This window comes from Rhipicephalus sanguineus, chromosome 4 (assembly GCF_013339695.2).
Source record: "Rhipicephalus sanguineus isolate Rsan-2018 chromosome 4, BIME_Rsan_1.4, whole genome shotgun sequence".
Classification (NCBI taxonomy): Eukaryota; Metazoa; Arthropoda; class Arachnida; order Ixodida; family Ixodidae; genus Rhipicephalus; species Rhipicephalus sanguineus.
Window position 1 is genome coordinate 81,506,310 of NC_051179.1, and position 19,438 is coordinate 81,525,747.

Genomic DNA, 19,438 nt, shown 5'->3' on the forward strand with positions numbered 1-19,438 from the left:
CCTCTACGGCGTTCAGCTTGAGTAGGCCTTCGGGCATTGAAGCGTACACGCAACCGTTCGCGGTGCTAAAGGTGGGCAGTTTGTCGCTGACCTCGTTGGGAATTGGCCACGTTATAAAAGCACAGCCTCTCACCGTTCGCCGCAGCGATCACAAGGCAATACTGTACAAATGTAGGGTCGGTCCTGAGAGTGCGAGTGCGTGCGTGTAACCAACGGCTACATGACCTAAAATAAAGACTATGCAACTTAATGAAATGTTTCTTCATTAAACTTCAACGTTAAAAAATGCAATCCTAAGAAATTCACCGACAATTACAATACTGCCTAATGCGAATTCTGAGCGCAGCTTCCTGTCGGGGCAAGGCCAACTGTGCTTGAAGTTCTAGATTTCCGCATGGTATCCACTACGCCATAAATCGTAATTTTTGTGAAGCAGGACAGCACCCACTACGCAATGTTCGTCGTTCTGCGGATAAGCGAGGTACCCGCTACACACCTCTAAGGTATTATGTGCACTTTGTTGATGCTGCATGCGGCTGATGACGATGAAGAAATATGGCTGAGCACTTTGAAGTGCGTGGGAAGCATTAAACTGCACACTCGTTGCGCAGTTAGCACTGTGTGATGATTGGTTGTTATTTTACTCTTCCGCCACGCTGTATTACATAGATTAATACGATTCCTTGCCCGACATGACGCCTGTATAGAGTCTTTTTGCAAATGAGTTTCAAACACAGGCGTTGCTCTGTGGTAGAATAATCGACGGCCGCGCAGAGAGCCCGGGTTCAAGTTCCATTCGATCCTGGGTATCTTCTCTGGTTTTATTTTTTCATGTCTATCGGTTACGCCACCGAAGGCGACGGCGGCGCCCCTCAACGCAGGAACGGGTGCCTAAGCACCGTATTCTAGAACGTGCCGTCACTCAATACTTCACCTTGACTTGAGAAAGTCGATGGGAGTGCCGTCTATAGGCAGAACAAGTCACTGTAATCTGCTATATTCCGCGGCAATTCTTGCGAAGCGCGGCGTCATTTTCAGTGGAGAAGTGACAAACTGCTCAACTCGGGCAAGTGAAGGACGAAATTCTAGTCGAGGCTAGTTTGAGAATACGGCGGCAAGAGCTGCGCTCTAAAAGCGGTCAAACCACATATGAATCGTATCGGGTTGCTCAGCATATCTTGGATTCGTTGAGTGGTCGTTGGCTTTGGAGTTTGACTTTGATTCAGTTTGCATGATAGAAAGCATCGCATCAACCATCTTTCTTTAAGAAAGGTGCTTTAATAATGGTGCTTTCGAGGCAAGCAAGTTCACTTTAAGTTTCTTTGCTAACGGGGACTCATAGTTCGAGAAATTTCATTAAGTTTCGAAATAAGAGCAGCGTAAGCTTTTACACCGCCAATTGCAGTCTTCTCGTCAATAAATCTCCCAAACACCATCCTTGAGAAGGTGTAGCCGTGAAAAATGTACATAGGAAAGCAACAAGGCGCAAGTACATACGTAGCTTCTAGACATATTATAGCTACAGAAGACTGAGCTCCGGTCACATTCTCCCCTCAAATTCTAATATCGACATCTCTTATATTCTGGCGACTTCGACAGCTTGTGATGTTCTGACACCATAGCTGCCCTTGGTTTCTCAACGCGAAAATTGCCCGTTGTTTAGCTGCGGCAGCATTAAATACGCGAAGTCGGGTGTCTCTTGAGTGCTTGTGTAATCTGTCTGCTCGTCTGTCTGTCCGTTAAATTAGGCTGGCAAAGACCCAAGGAACACAACGCTCTCGGCAGAAGGTAGGCCCGACGCCCGTGGCCGTTCAAAAAATGGCCGGCCCGACGTCGGCAAGTTAGTTCGGGCCGATTTCGGCTTTTGGAAGGGAACGGGCTCTTTGCCGACCATCGGCAGCTGGTCGGCCAACGGCGCCGGGCCGACGTCGCGGACTCGGCAGTGCCTACCTCGGGCCGCACGTGGCCCCAGCGCTTGCCAACGATGGCAAAGCGCGGCCAATGCTTTTTTTGCGATTATTCACCGCTAAATATTCTGAATTTATTTTTGTGAAAGTATGTAATATTTTGACCTCAAAGAGGGTCATCTTTTTGGAGATAAGCAATATTAAATCTATTTTGGCTTTTTTTGTTACGCAAAGTCTGACGCAAACGAAAAGAATTGAAAACATTATCGCTGAATTCTTGCTTCAAATGATGACAAGGAGTAATAACAAAATAATTTTGCACAAATACACTTGTTTGCATTGTTAAAGACCACTAAGCCCAATTGCACTTGAGTGCACACATCGTGGCACTAAACTTGACAAGTAAAACTGCTGCTGATGCTCTCTGAAGTATTGGCATCCACCCACACATGCGCTTCGATCAACAAAAAAGTCGGACACGTACAAGCATAATTTTAGAGATCGCAAGGAATTTTTAACGACAGTAGTCAAAACAAATGTATTTTGGTCGAGGTGCCATGTTTTCTGTTAAGGTGACTCTACATTGATATCGTCTTCCGTTTCTGTCGCCTACTCTTACGACCACCATCTCTGTCGCTCGCGCCAATGAGCGACCTTTTAACTTTTCCTACAGTGGCTAGCGATGCTTCCGGAAAGCTGCTCCGAAAGGACACTGAAACAATAACCGATCTAATGGAACAATTTGTAAACCCACAGTTACGATAAGAGCACAAACAGTTTCCTGACGAGAAAATGACTGCTGCACAAGCATACTAAGACGGAAGCATACTAAAGCGCTACATTTTTAACACATAATACCACTGCTATTTTGCAAAACCCTCGACAAAGATATCTAGTTGTTAATCTAACTGTCACTCTGTCGTTACGAAAACAGACTGCATGCATATATGCGGAAAGTTGTCCACGTAATTAGGATACCTACGCCGCAAGTTACACAATTTTATTAACGATATTCATAAAGTATCTTACTTAACATTTGCTCGGCCTCACCTCAGCTTAGTTTACTTAAATTTTAATGATGCGGTGCATGGGATGTAAGCGTGCCATGTCACATGTAAATTACATGTAGAAGAGAATTAGTTTTGCTGCCTATCAGTGATTATAAAACTTTTCATTTCATTTTATCAACACGAAAGTGTTTTATGCCGGGGTCCACCACGGCTCCACTGACGCATTTCTGTCACGGATATGACGTTGTAAAATATAAAGACTAACATATGGCAAATAAAAAAAAACTATGAAAAAGTTCCGTTACCGGAGTCGAACTTACGACCTCTCGATCGCCAGCGCGCAGCGCGAAACGACTCCGCCACAGACGGCATGTTTTCTGCTTTGCTAACGGCGAGCTATTTATGTACACCATTTGCCGGTGGCGGTACTCAGACATCGGCGGTACAGCGTGATTTCGTTATCACTAGCGAGATGGCGCGAAGGGCTCGAAGAGCGCGCTTTAAAAGTCGTCCCCCACGCGGATTAGCGCGCGCCTCGACAGGGCCTGGTCGCTCGTGCGGGCGCTTATCTCGTGATCTCGGTGATTTGTACGTCTTGCGCTCTGCCTGCAAGTTTCTGTTGAGAGCACGAAGATCACCTCGCTCACTGCAGCGGCCGCGTTCGCGAAAGGAGTGCGCTGCTCACACAGAAATAAGTTACAACTGTGACAGTTCGCGCTCATCCTGTGTATGTTCGTTCCCCGCGTCCTTTCTGCTTGAGCAGCGCATTGCAAGTTTCGAGCGGCTTGCCGTTCGTCGCTTAACATTACAATTTGATGCTGTAGCATTCATTCCTTCGCGCTTGGGGCGAAAGAATGCTCAACAAACGCTCAACTACGTCTGTGAAGACACGTTCCACTTTCGTGTTATACCGATTCCTATGACAGAGGGATCAGCCATGTTTTTTTTTCAATAGATATTGACAACAGTTTTGAATATTCAAGCAATCGAGTGGCGCGCCCAAGATGTGGACGCCGCCACCGAAAAAGGACAGAGTCGACGATGCGACCTCAGAGTGCTATGCGAGACGTTAGCATGTGTGGCAGGAGAGGAGGGCGTCTCTTGCCCGAAAGTGCAGTGAAGAACAAGCGCACTCGTCGAGAAAGGAAAAAAAAAAAAAACTACGGAAAGAGTGGGCACTGTCATTAAGCCACGCGGCCGAATTAGAGGGCAAGGGGATCGAGGCAGGGCTTCCGCCTCTCGTGATATGCATTGAGCCGCCAAGTGGTCGCTTATGATAGTTCGCAAGCTTCGGTTTTGGTTCCGTGCGCGCGCAATTTGAAATTCTGGGTGTCCTACATTGTTTTTTTTTTTAAATGCGAAGCATTTCTTAACGAACTTCTGCGATTTCTATCTATCTTAGCGAACTTCTGCGACGATCTAGCTATCTATCTAGCCACCTGCGACTTTGAGCTCTCCTGACCGTTTCGTTAATGGGATGTATAGCAAAATTTATATGACATAACATGACCATATTACGAACATAAATCACAGGCCATGACATAAAAATCAGGACAAACATGTCACGAACAGCGCGATTTAAATACCATGGTCTTGGGGCTCTTGCGGTCGTTTCGTTATTTTAATATATGCCAAAATTGGTATGGCGTCACAATAGTGTATGACGAACACAAGTGACAGGTCCTAATGTGCAAATCATGAACCGCATTTTCTGTGCAGGATGATTTACATTACATGGTCTCGAGGCGCTCTTGGCCGTTTTAATGAATGGATACATGCCAAAACTGTTATGATGAGACATTTCTGCATGACAAATATAACGGACGCATGGTAACATGAAAATCGTGACAAACATGTCATATACGATCTGATTTACATTCCGTGCTCATGGTGCCGTCGCGGCCATTTCGCTCGCTTGATGTACACCAAAATTGGTATTGCGCGACGCTACTGCATGATGAACGTAAATCAGATATGGTAACGTGAAAATTGTGACATGGAAGTCATGTACGACATGATTTACATGCCACGCTCGTTGTCCAATCGCTGCCGTTTCGCTTGCGTGTTATGCATCATAACTGGTATTGCGCGACGCGACTGTATGATGAACGTAAGTGAGAGTTGGAAACTTGAACATCATTACATGCAAGTCATGTAGACGTGATTTACATACCACGCTTATGGGGGCCTCGCAGCCATTTCGTTCGCTTAATATACACCAAAATTGGTATTGCGCAACGAGACTGTATGTTGAACGTAAATAGCAGGTGGTAACGTGAAAATCATGACATGCAAGTCATGTACGACATGATTTACATGCCGTGCTTATGGTGCCCTCGCGGCCTTATGTTTGCTTGATGTACACCAAAATTGATACTGCGTGACGAGACGCTATGATGAACGTAAATCAGAGGTGGTAACGTGAAAATAACGACATGCAAGTCATGTGCGACATGATTTACATGCCGCGCTCATGGTGCCCTCGCGGCCATTTCGCTTTCGTGATATGCATCATAATTTTTATTGCACGACGAGACTCTATGATGAACGTAAATCAGAGATGACAACGTGAAAATCATGACATGCAAGTCATGTATGAAATCATTTACATGACGCGCTCAAGGTGCACTCACTGCCGTTTGGATAGCTTGATAAACACCAATATTACTATTGTGCTACGCGAATGTATGACGAACATAAATGAGAGGTGGTAACCTCTCAACAAGCATGCCATGAATAGCATGGCATGCATGCCATGTACGACATGATTTGCATGACACTGTCATTGTGCGCTTCCGGTCCTTTTATTAACTGGATATATATCAATATTGGTAGGACGTCACAGTAGTGCGTGATTAACATAAATGACAGGTCATGCATTGTATATTCTAGAATATACGTTTGATTAACATGGTATATACTGGATTGCACATGCATGCATGCATGTCAAACATGCGATATACGTTAACATGGTATATACTGGATTATACATGCATGCATGCATGTTAAACATGCGATATATAATGAACTAGACTCCATGGCATGAATGACTTCAGTTGTCTCAAAGACATACAAGGGATGTAGCAGCTCTCTGCCGGCTGCTCCGCATTACATCGATTCTTACAGTGCGTGGGATCTGCCGTATTTTTTTATATCGCTAAAGATTTGTATAAATTTTATACGCACACATATATATGTTGAAGAGCCGCATATTTGTTACATAACCAGCTGTTTACGGTTGGGTAACGCTGCCAATGGCAACGTGGGTATTACCAACACCAGAAGCGGTAAGTTGATATGTAGTGGTTATACGTGTCCCGAGAACGCGTGCACGTTTCACGAACCCGTGTGCATGTGTGCAAGAAGTTCTTGACAGTTCTTGAACAAGGGCACCATCACCGTGATCAGTGAGCACCAGCAGCTGGTCATGACTTCTTATAGGATCCGGTCGTGATCGTGGTAACGAGGGGTCCATGTGTAGTGAAGTATGTCGTATAGTAGAGCTATTGGAATTCGTGGATGCCTCGGTCATTTCGTCGACAAATTGTCTGTCGACAGAGCCGGCGAGATGTCGGAATCTGAAGTCACCCTTCGCGTTGGTGAGGTATAGGCCGTCGAGGATGATAGGCCTGGATAGTGCTACATAGACCAACATCAGTGGATGGTGTTTGTCGTATTCGTAGACTACCTGGGCGTATGTAGCCTACGTAGCCTAGTCTACAAAGCGGCTGTCAATCAATCTGGCATCATTCTCGGTCAGCATGAGGCCATCGCTCAGCCTCGTAAGAAATGAAGAGGACACTGCGTCGTTCTGGTGGTAAGAAGTGCAGTTTACGGTGCGGTGGTGTGGATATCATATGTAACTTTCGTTAGTGCATTCCTCCGGCGTCGAGCAATGCCTCAATATAGCTTGCTGAATCATAGGAATACAAATGTAATGTTGATTAGACTTCTATAAAAGCGGAGCCTACACTGGAACTACAGACGTTAATCTCATATGACGCCTGTATCGTAGGAGTACACATCGTAACTGTACCATGTAGTGTTTATTGCTTTATTGTAAAATTACATAGCCAGCACCACAACCACAATTGACGTTGCACCAATATTACGCATGCGTAGGCTGTTTTTCAAACCAGTTTATAGACCTGGCGTGGCTCAGTGGTAGAATACCTGATTGCCACGCAGAATGCTTGGGTTCGATTCCTGCTGGGATCCTAATTTTCATTCTTTCCATTCGTTGAGTCGACGCTGACGATGTTGGTTTTCCTTAACGCTCTAGCATTTAAGTTGCCAATGTCTGTTCTCGCCGTTCCTGGGTAGATATAAACTGTCAATCACCTGTGGCGCATACCCGTACACCGCGGCCCGTGGTAAACGGGTATGTGCCACACGTGTCTAGTGGAAAGGGTTTGACGACGTACGCGACAAGATTTTAACGTTATTCATGTCACGACCCGGCAATCATATTCGTCAAATCCTCTTGCCCTACCATGCAAACTTTGGTCTACACCAAGTTAAGGAGGCCATCATGAGAGCACCCAGACGTAGGCGGCTAGATAGATAGATAGATAGATAGATACGTAGATAGAAACGCTCAAAGTGCCAGAGGTTCGCTAAGAAATGCTTCGCATTTAATAATTATGAGCCATATTAAAGTTGTTAGGGAGGGGATTCGAGAAACATTGCTATACGAAATGATCTGTTTTTCTCATGAGCGTCCCAACGAGCCGTTTCAGTCAATTTTTGATAGGCACCAAATATTTTTACTGTCTTACATTAACAAGTTCAAGATGCTTCATGATTAATTGTCATAGCTATTAAGGGTGCCGCCTGTATTGTGTTTCAATACTTATTCACCATGAATGTTTGATACAGAACGACTTTTCTATTGTATTTATATATATTTGATTTGTTTTCCTTTTTTAGGCCTACCTAATTTTTTTACTATTACTAATCGCCAGTTAATCAGACATATAGGTGGCAATACCTTGAATAGCAGCGCTGTGCTGCGACGATTTGTGCAACTTGCCACGCGCTCTCATTTCTTTATTTTGGTGGGATCGGGTTTAAACTGCAAAATCATTATTAGCAGCGCTCAGCTCAAGACACGTCGCGATGTTTCGGAAGCTTCGCAGTTGTTTCGGGTTGTTCTGTCAAGATTACGCGCGAATCCCAGCCGCGGCGGCCACATTTCGATGGAGGCGGAATGCTCGATGCTCGTGTACTTAGATTTAGGAGCACGTTAAAGAACCCCAGGTGGTCGAAATTTCTGGAGCCCTCCACCACGGTGTCCATCATAATCATGTCGTGGTTTTGGGATGTAAAACTGCAACAATTATTACTAAAATTATGCGCAGGACGCGAGCACTGTAGTTCATTCGGGAGCTTACGCGAGCACCATCGGTAACGATGGAAGGTTCGATCGCAGATGTGACCACGCGTTCCGTCTATGATTAGAATACCGAAGGCCAACGACATTTATTGCCGCTATCAGTGTACAGAATGCTTTGCTTGTATTATGAGTTACTCAGTTTTCTGGGCACAAGTTTGCCAGTGAGCAGTTTAGTCTCTACCAGAGTGACTGCCGCCTTCTTTATCCTTACCACCACGTGACAATACAATAGGTACTAGGCATTTCTGGGGTGAACATATTCTCTCGTTGAAGAAAAATTGTTGAAAGATTGCACGTTAGTGAATATATTGATAACGAACCCTTTACTCCAGCAGATAAGTAGAACATGAAAAGTCATTGCAGTTTTATGAGCTCTACGCATACACAGTGCGTCACGAAAAATATCGCCAGCAACGTTGTTGCTACTGTACACCGGTGGTTCGGTATTGCGTGAACGGTCTTTTACAGACAAGGTAAAACTACACACCGGCATTTGCGCCATCGTGCGAAGGCTTCGTATTGAAGTTCTTGTGATTAGATCGCAACCGGCTAGCTGGTCGGCAAGCTGAGCAGCGACTCCCATCAATTACAAAAATGACAAGCAAGAGCCGTTATCAGTGAAGAGCTGTCCTGTTAAGCAGCCAAAACAAACCCCAATAAGTTCTGTCGGAAGTAAACTAATGCACTTGGAGCAAGAAGGACAATACTTTTGAAATACTAACACACATTTCACTAAAATTAAACAAAATTGGTCACATTAAAGAAATTTTCAAGCAAACCTTTTCGTGCATAGGCGTTCGCTACTACATTAGGGGGTCTATAATAACAAATTTGCGAATGTATCGAAGTATCTTAAGATACAATTACCAAGTATCGTATCGGATACAATTATTGCTGTAGTATCTTGTATCTGTATCTCCAATACTTCTTGCCTGTGTATCTTGTATCGTATCGCGATACAATTTCAAAGTATCTTTGCCCAGCCCTGCACTCCAACTTGTTGCTATCGCATTCATTGCTTCGCCGTTGCGGCGAAACTGTGACTTTTTTTTCCTCCACACATGAATGCATCGAGACACGCCGTAACGGTGGTGCCACGTGCATGCTTTCTTCTTAAAGTACACGCAAAAAGAAGTATAACGCCGAACATTTACTTACCTAAAATTGTGGGGCCCTTAAACCAAACGGCAGGTCAAGCCAGTGCCCACAGCTTGCACGTAGGACGCTCTTGCGGTGCACACACTCTCAGACTCAACTCTGTGCGTGGAGCGCGAGGAGATCGCGGGCATCAAGGCACCCTACCAGGAAACGAAACACAAAGGTCCCATCGCGTCACAGCCTTGTGGCGTACGCGACCCAGCAATGCCACATTCCCTCCCTTGGTTGCATCCCCTAGTGGAGATCTGTTTATTAGCGCCTGTGGTTTCTTCTTCAGTGCGCTATGGCGCTCTTCGCGGCACGCACACACTCAAAGGAATGGGTACAAGGAAACTATGCTTGTAACCACCGGAAACGGTATAGAGTGGAGCCGCGCCTTGGTGAAAGCTAAGGTGCAAAGAAGAGTTACGGCTTATGGTTGTGTGCTCCTTTTGCGCTTCTGCCACAATGTGTAGGGAAGCGGCTGCTGCTCCTTGTGTCGGTGGTGTCTAATCCATCATTCCTGAGGCTGGGGTGAAACTGATTGCTTGGTGCTGTTTTGCAGCCCCCGTCTAAGATGGTTACTGTGCCTTGGATGTGCAGTGTCACCATATGTTTCTCACCTTTTGGGAGTTTGTCAAAATATTAAGATAACGCTAATGCGTTTCCTGCAATGCTCTTGACGCATGAAAAGCATGGCATAGTGTCAAAGAATATACTTGTGCACTACACATTCGTTTGGTATATGAAGTCTGCATCTTCTGAGCAACGGAGGGCGTGCTCTGTCCTCTATGCGCGGGAACTTCATTACCACGTTGCCAGTAGTAGATCATAGGCCAAGACGAAAGAATAGGCATGTATACTGTCCGGGCGGCAAGAAAGGCGCTGGCCCCCCAAACTGAACATTTCGTCCCGGTATTCTTTCTTTGAAATTGTGCTGAGACGTATTCGCGGCGAAAAAAAAACATGACAACACTTTTGAGCTCGCCATGCGTTTATCATTTGTTAAAGGAACCAATGATTTTTACACGTGACTCCATGTGATCCATGGTGCAGTTTAAACCAGAGAGACCTTTACTTTTTCAACAACGTGATCGCATGCCCGCGTCCTTGCGAACTGCAGTGAAGGCGTAGAGGCGAAACTATGGCGGCCGCGAAGCGAAAACGAAAAGACAGAAAGAAACGGTAGTCCGTAAGCGCGCTCGGCCACTAAGGCTGGCCCGATGTACACACGATCTCTCTGTCCGGCCAAAAACCGCTTCCTCGGCGCTACACCGACCTGCTACCTCGTGCCAGCGTCAGCGGCCAAGCGAGTGCCGGTGCAGCGAGTCATATCTCAACTGAAATTGGCCGACGGCCGATGACTGGTAAACAACTGGGCAGCTCTCGGCAACCGGTATTGTCGGCTGACCAATGGCGGCCCAAAGTGGGGCCCTGATCAGCAACCAATTACGCTGGTTATTAGTTGGCCGAAGACGTTCAGCCATCGGTCGGCAAATGATAGGGAAAGATTCGGCACCCATTGCTCGGGTGATGGTCCTCCATAGGGCCATGCTTTGCTACTTACCACGTTGGTCAGGCACTATGAGCCAGCGAGGAGCCGACATTGCATTATATCTGTGGAAGGTCACCATTGTTCAAATAGCCGCCGACACGGATTAACCGATGGGTGTCCAAGAATGGGTCAACTTCGAAACCGAGCTTGTTTAATGAACCGGCTCTCCTCTCTGGATGCATCGTAGCTCTTCTGAGAATACGTCCTGCTGCACAGCGTGAATGATGATGAGCTTGGCTCTAGAGAGCACCTCGATCAAATCCATTTCTTGCTGACAGGAACTGTCTGCGCGACGGGCCACTCGGATTATGCCAGCCACAGCCCGTGCGAGTGAGTTCCAGCTTGAAAACCTGATGAATCGCTCGGCTCCGAGTTTCTGTCGCTGGTTCGCTTCCGTCACGAAGGCGTGGACTTATGGGCGTATTTCTTCATCCTGATGAGGGTTTACGAGCGTGAATCACGATGATGGCACTCCCCGTTGAGGTTGGGAGAGAAAGTCAGGTGCTGACAAGCAGTTCGTCCTCGCGAGCAAGGACCGCTGCACGCAACTCCAGCTGTGGGATTGTGTTCTCTCATTGTGGCGCAAGCTTCGCCTTCCCCATGACTAATCTGACATATGTGTTTCCTTGCCTGACGGTTACGCGTAGGTACGCTACAGCGGCGATAGCACCTGTGGACGCGCCTGAGAACACGTGAATTTCTCTGGTTGCGGCTTCAGCAGTTGAGTGTGGTCAGGGCTGGGCAGTATCGCGATACAAGAGTATCGCGATAGTATTTCAGAGATACTTTTGAGTATCTGTAGTTCTCTATCGAGATACATTTGAAAAATGTATTTGTATCTCAGCAGTGAAATACTTTTACGATGTATCGCTTGTATCGCGATACAATGCAGGACACGGGTATCTCGTTACACTTTCTTTTTGTGGGAAATGAGTTGACGCGTGTTTCCAATGGCGTATGACGTTTTTTTCTTCATTTGTTTTTGTGCCAAGACAAGCAAAGGCGCGCCGCCTGTCGCCGACAGAAAGGGCAGCGATGGTTTCCCCTCAAGCACAGAATTGCCCATGTGGTAAAGCGCGCGACGCCGCAGACGACAGAATCGCGGAGGCAGTGTTGTCGGCCTCTGCCGACGAAAGTCGATGTCTCTCAAGGCCGGTGTAGCTCACCCAGATTTTTTCGGGTGGCAAACCATTACTTCGTGACCACCCGCGCGGATACCGCCTTGGAACAGAGGCTTTGCAATGCTTCGCGGGCTTTCAGTTCTCAAACCGGCGGCACTTCTAAAAGCAGTTCCCATAGTCCCGGTGGAAGTGACTAAAAGATGGCTATCTTTGTCGCGCTTTCAGCCACCTTTCCAGTGTGTCATGGTGCATTCCTAGTTGATCTCAAGCGTGAAACGGTCTTTTGTGGTACCAGGCTCCGCCACCGCCGGAGACGACTTCGCCTGTTGCGGCTTGCTGAAATGGGTGCTGGTAGCGTCAGTGGTGGTCACACCTTTATTGAAGAGTGACCCTTTCGGCCCAGGCGACGAGTGCTTTCTGTAGTTTCTGATGGGGCGCTCTGCGCAGCTGTCCCGGATTCCACGTCTGTTTAGAGAGCTTGCAGGAGCGACTTGGGAGGGCTTACACCCTCTTGCCCGCCATGAACGTGATTTTAGGAAGCCAATTTTTGGATTGTGCAGTTTCGACATATTGGGCTCCATTGCGCGTATGTAATTATGACCGGCCTATATGGGCAGCAGAATTCTCAGTCGTCTGACCCGGCGCCGACCGGGCCAGACGGCTGAGGATTTCGAAGATGAGGACCGACTTGGGCTTCTGAGCGGTCGGAACAACCCACGTGAGGGAGGAAGCGTTTCGGTATCTAGATGGCACGAGAAGAGATGTCGCCGCGCTCCAGGGCTATCTGGCTATGACATCGGTATTTATTCACTCTAACACAAATCTGTGCCCGTCTGCAGGGCTAGATAGACTTTTTTTTATTTCGCGAGTCTTGTGCTGAGGCCGAATCGACGCTGTCTAGAGACAGCCTGCTTCAGAAGCTCACACAGCAACCTGCTCAGCAAAGCCGATCTTATGTGCAAAGTAAATGTATACTTTTTCTCAATTCACTGGTGTTCATTAGTGATTCGAGTGATTTGCTTAAACTATGCTATTTCTAGCATAGCTGATTTAGTTGTCACCAAGCATGTCGATGTCAGTGCCCAATGCTTGTTAGTGTTGCTGTGAAATAGTGTACTTTTTTATTGCGATTGATATGTGTAATTATATCATTATTACTATCATTATTACTAATTATGTACTTTGTAAGCCCCCCCCCCCCCCTCTGTGATGTCTTAATGGCGCTGAGGATATTGTAATAAACAAATAAGCTAAAAGGTTCAATGCACTGCAACTTTATTTACACCATTATGCTGCACTTATAAATGTCCTTGCGGAATACGAGCATCTTTGAAATAAAAAAAGAAGTATTCTAGTATCTGTATTGCGGTATCTGTATTCCGGAATACTTTTTTCGTCATATTGCAAAAGTATCTCCGAAATATCCCGTTACGCTAAAGGCAAATGTATCTCAGTATCTGTATTTTACGCTTCCGGTCCATGTATTTCGATATCTGTATTCCGGAATAATTTTCCGAGTATCTCTGCCCAGCCCTGAGTGTGGTACACAAGTTCTCCGCACTTGAAGGTGGTAAAGTGCCTGGAGAGAATTCTTCCACTCAACCCAACTCTGTTCCCTTTCGTCCGAAAGCGATGTGTCCCAGTCATAACATTTCATAACAAGGGCACGGAGCATGTCCTTCCCTTTAATAGTTATAGGCGCAACGAACCTAGCGGGTAGAAAATACTTGACGGACGAAACACCCCTCGCCACATATGTCTTATTTTGAAGAGGAGCTCTGAACACGAATGTGTCATTGCCTACATCCGAATACAGACCAAGGCTTCTCTGCATAGGCAATGCGTCTTTGTTGAAGTCGAGGTTCTTCAGTCCCTGCGCACGGTCCTGTGGAGAAAAGGCATTCAGCACGTTCGCCTTGTTCAAGGCGATTTTGTGCAGTCTTATGTTAGATGTTGCAAGCATTTTCTGCGTTATTTGCAGCAGACTGATGGCGTCTTTCTCGCACGGAAGGGACTTGAGAGCAACATCAACGTAGAAATCTCGCTCAACGAACCTCTTGGCGTCTTCCCGAAATTGCTAGGCTGCCTCTCTAGCAGTCCTCCGAAGCTCATATGTTGCAAAAGCGGGCGAAGGACTGTTGCCGAAAACGTGGACCTTCATTCGGCACTCCATGATTTCCCGAGAAATATCGTTGTCTTTAAACCAGAGGAATCTAGTTCTGATGGTCTTCGCGAACCACAAAATTGTAGAATATATGCTCAATGTCGGCTGTTATCGCCACTGGTTCTTACCGGAAGCGTATCAGTATTGCCACAAGGTTGTTCATGGCGTCATTTCATGGCGCCAAGCTGCCCGTGGCAGCCATATTTCGATAAGAACTAATTGAAAAAAATTACACTATCTCCCGCTAAAGGGGACCATGAGGCGATGCGAAGCCGGGGGTACTTGCACGATCGCGTTCCGTTGGTGTTCATTGGGCATGCTACCGACCTCGCGTCGTGGAACGCGAAGAGGGGACGCTACGCGCGTCGTATCTTCCATCTAGCCTGGCCGTTAATTCTCACAGGGCGAGCGGGGAACGCGGTCGACAGGCGGGCGAGAGGGGGTAGCGTAGGAGAGGAGAGAGAAGGGGAGGGGACGCGCATGCGCTCAAGCTCATCGCGGCGTTGTGCAGGACAGAATTTCGGCATGTCTAGCCTGCGTTTCAGAGGAAGAATGAAAAGGAGGAGGGGAGAGGGTAAGTGGAGAGGGGAAGGGGAGAGGGGTAGATGACAGGGGGAATGGTGAGGGTGAGTGGAAGAGGAGGTGTGTGGAGAGGGTATGCGCATGCGCAGTAAGGTTGGGTCACGCCGCACACCACCACCGGATTGAGCTCGACCTTAAGATACTTCGCAGCTAACAGTAAAAACTATTATGACGTGGCAGTCGTAACGAGGTTATTTGGTCGTGACCTCGAGACTGAACAAGCGCCACGGCCACGATGATCAAGAACACACACCCGAAGACGATGATGATGAAAAGCAAACGCGTGATGATGAGTATAATAACGCAGAGATGAGGAAGAAGTGCATAATAGATGCCTACACTATCTTTAACTTCGTTTTTTTTAATCTCATTCCTAGCGTCCTCAAACTTATCCAGTTCTAATTTTAGGTAACGCAAGGAGCAAACGAGCAACACTTAAGTGGTACACCAAGGAAATTCGGTTATTATGCAACCACAATATCCTGTTCGTACCCAAACATAATGGTTCCCGCTAGCTCAAAAGAAACTCGGAAAGCACCATGCTGCTCCAATATTCCGCCGGTACGGCAGCGCAAAAAACTAAACAAACAACAAATAAAAACACGATTCTCTTGATGCATCGCGGGTGCGTCTATAACGGCCGGACATTTGGCATGGTACGTCTAGAAAAACTGCCAATTCATTGCCAGTCGTGGCCGTCGAGACAACGCTGACACACCCCGCTCTCTATTCTGAGCACTGATGTGAAGCGACAATCTCGGGGCGTGTGTACCGTTTCTTTTGATTCTCTTTATTTAGTGCCGCATCACTGCATACGTCTTGGGCGAGACTTTTGAATTCTTTAAGGTCGGTACGCCACGCGGTGTCGTTCACGCGAACTAGGCCGCTGGTGTCCACAAAGCTGCATTTGTTAACAAAACAAACAAACAATTTGGGACTTAAATAGACTCCGGGTCGCTATCGAAAGGTCTGCTGGCCGCGTGCTTGAGACCGCTACTTTATATGGTAAACCACTGATGTGCACTAACATATGAACCACAGGGAGCCTCTGCTAAAGGAATGTGGCTGAACTAGTTGTGTCCTTAAGCTTTGCTTCAACACTGGCTCATTCTGAATAATGATTGAAAATAAGTAATCACAAGATGCGTCATGTTATTTGTTAGAACATGTTCTCGCTTTATTTCTGGCCTTTGGACTTTAATGGGCTTTATTAGCCTTTGGGCTTACGAGGAAAGCAACTCCCGCTTCCACCGATGCGGCCAAGGCTCCAACCACGAGTCACGCACTGGCACCCTGCAAGACAGCCAAATTCTTTACCTCCCATGGTGATGCCACACTGCAAAATAAAGTAAAAGGCCCACGTTGCACACCATTGACTTGAAATCTGAAAGGCATGCGACCTCATTGGAGGTGACAGTGACAATAACGGCCAGTACCCACTGCATTCCTGTTATGCCCCCTTGGCTTTGCATGGTATTCTGAGCACTTATGGAACTTACAAATTGTGGCACACTCCCCGTAGCTCAACGCTGACTCTTCTGAAAATCTTACGTCACCTATTTAATCAAACTCAAATACCTAGTTCAGTAGGCGTAAAGCAGTCAACAAACAGCTGCGACGACAAGAGCTGCGCAATAAGCCTGCAAATTCTATCAGGCCCTTCATTTCAACATTCTCATATTGTATAATGCCGGTTACTTACGAGACACGCAACGAGTCAATAGCTTGTAAAACAGCTATAAAATGCGCCGAGTTGCTGCGTTGTATGCTATAATCCTGAGATACCGCTCCAGATTACTCATACGGACTTGTGCTATTCTAATTTAGGAGCTACTTGTTTCGCGAATGTGACCATTTGTATTTCTGTCGCGCACGCCTTTGAGAAATCGTCGGTTCGACAGAGAAATGCTCACTTTCTTTAACAGCCTGGTCTGAAAAAATGTTGCAGGGCTTAGCTCGGCTATGCCAGGATAACGTAGCGTTAGCAAAGGTACAGCTGAATTGTTTCTTAGCTTTCCTGAATGCCTAGGATTAGCTTGATTATCATGCTTACTGCTGCTCCAATGAGACACACATGGTATACATATTATGTGGCACATGTATATTTATTTTCCCAGGCAACTACTTCGGGATCCGATGCGTTAAGCTTCTCCGCTCTTCGGCGCCCTTGAGCAGCAGTTGCGCTCTCCTTCTCCATGGCTAAACCACACTGGCAAATGCCAGTCAGAGGCGCTATCAAGCGGCTCCAGCGCAGTGTCAGACGGCGACTGCACAGCGAAGGCGAATAACTGCGCCCGCTCCGGAGCCACGGCTACGACGTCACTCTTCTGGAAAGCGCAGACCGGCGGCAGCGAGTCGCGCGCGGCAGCGGCGGAGTGCACGGGAGGTGCCGCCTCCGATGCGCCAGCTGTGTGACATCACTGATTCTCGCGCATGCGAAGCACGGCTCTTGAGCCACGCGAAACTGGCTCGGCTAGGCCAGTGTAGCTAACGCTACGAAACTGAAAACTTGCGTGATTGCTAAATGCATATATAGAGGACCACGTCCGTCACTGCGCGACGAAAGTGTAATTATTTACTGATATTTCGTCGAATACATTTTTTCACGTTGTGCCACAATGCAAAGGTTTGAGAAGCTTTCTTTTCGACGATCATATTAGCAAGCGCTGCTCTGCCGGCCACTCAAGGTCGTTTGCGGAGATGCAAGAAAGGAGACGGGGCTAGAGCTGCGGTGATCTGATAACAAGCTTATCGCCCTGCTAGTGGGCGTTCTGCGCATATTAAGGCAAAAGCCGTTAATGTCTCATACTCGCGGCGTCAGTCCGTCCGGCCGGGAACGGTGCCACCTGCGGCCTCTCCCCCTCACACTCTCTCAGCAATCAAGTGATGGCATGGCGGCGCATAGCAACAGTTGCGCGTTGCTCCTTACAATGCGCGTTGCACAGCTGTTGCGCAACGCGGCGGCGGCTCGTCCAGCGGTAGCGTCCGTCGGCGGCGTCCGTCCGTGCCCCCTCCACTCCCTCAGCAATCACTTGATGGCACGGCGGCGCGCGCGCCAACGCTCCTTCGCCAGACGTCTCGTTGCAGCAGTCGGGTTAGTCGGATGGCTCCAATACGGCACGGTGATGATTCCACGGCAAACCGTTCGGAGAAGCGCCCCACGAATGTGGATTTCCCGATACCACGGCATAGTCAGTCGAATGGTCACAGGCTTTCGCCGAACACATTTTGAATTCACAAAGGGTGCTTCAATTTTTTTCCTCACTACATCCGCAGACCTAAGTGAGCTTAGTTACTACACTTGCTTTAGTTTAAACCGGATTTAAAGCAATAATAACGCGTGGTTTTTACTTTACAATATAGCTTCCAGCGTTGTGTCGCGCTTTTGCATATTCAACGCACTTATTGCAAGGCTGACCTGAAGCATGCTTACTATTCAATAGCACCCTGTTACTCCATGACTTTCCTAGTAAAATAAAAGACTGCGTTTCGCAAGATGTGCGAGACTCAAAACGTTTGGACTATTACGGCTAGTCGATCTGAATAATGGCCGGCTGGCCATACACAAAATAAAAAAGGGTGTTCGCTTTTCTCAAAGGCCGCCACAGGTGCCGACAACAGGGTTCTGGAGCGCTCGTGGCCCCGCCCGGACATTTTCCGAAAGGCCATGTCACCCTTACAGATGACAATATATTTTCAAGACATTCAAAGAGTGTTCGTTGTTGTAAAGGAATGAAGGCGCGTTACAACGATATGTCTTCTCTATGCGAATAGAATAACTTACGTCCTGGCCACAAGTACCTTCAGAAGAGAATGGAATCCTGCAAAAGAAAAGCCAGAAATGAGCTCCCACTGTTAACAAGATCAAGAATTCGCCACAGTGGCACTCGTATTTGATGTTTTACTGTGTAGATGTCCTAAATTATAACTCATACTTACCCACATGTGATACACAGGTTGCCTGGTGAGAGCACGAATTCTTTCTTTAATGGAACAGAAAGCTTGCCGGATCCGGAGATCTAAAGATTTAGTGGTGACGCGAAAAATGCCGACATACATTTCTTATCTCAATTTTTCCATCTCCCTCCCCGACAAAGTTCTATATGCAACAGATGCTGGACTGACGCACCCTCTGTCGTCAGAGTCGCTAGCGCAGAGAGAAAAACGCGCGCAACACGCTCTCCGACGAAGCTCGCCGGTTCAAGGCAATTCGGCGCCGATTCGCCGTTTGCGCTTTACGCCCAAGTGGGTGTGTTTCTTGTGCATTCTCGCCGGCTGTATATTTTTCAGCAAATTAACGGGAAAAAATGGTGTCGCATAGAGGAAAGTTGCATTAGTGAGACATCTTGTGGAACGCGAAATCTATAATTTTCGGTAACGTGAACTCGATGAACCTTAGGCACAAAATTTAAGGCGAAAGCTCTAGATGCCTCATCAAACGCAAAAATTGACCGTCGGCGTCGGCGTCCCACGTCGGCGGCTTCAACATGGGTGAGGCAAAACTCATCATCCCAGGATGACGTCACCACCGACGTTATCATGATGCACAGATCGCCAAAATTGTGAA

The 19,438-nt window shown here is 47.2% G+C and overlaps 2 protein-coding genes across 2 annotated transcripts in view; both read right to left on the bottom strand.

The window, feature by feature from the left end:
• LOC119391343 (inosine-5'-monophosphate dehydrogenase 2-like) overlaps positions 1–19,438 on the bottom strand; it is a 73,508-nt gene that overhangs the window by 53,697 nt on the left and 373 nt on the right. The window lies entirely within an intron of this gene.
• The window catches only part of LOC119390313 (B-cell CLL/lymphoma 7 protein family member A), a 103,731-nt gene continuing 86,798 nt past the window's right edge, over positions 2,506–19,438 (bottom strand). Inside the window, exon 8 of the transcript XR_007415792.1 lies at positions 2,506–2,516. The gene's annotated coding sequence lies outside the window, so the exon portion shown is untranslated. The remainder of the gene's footprint in view (positions 2,517–19,438) is intronic.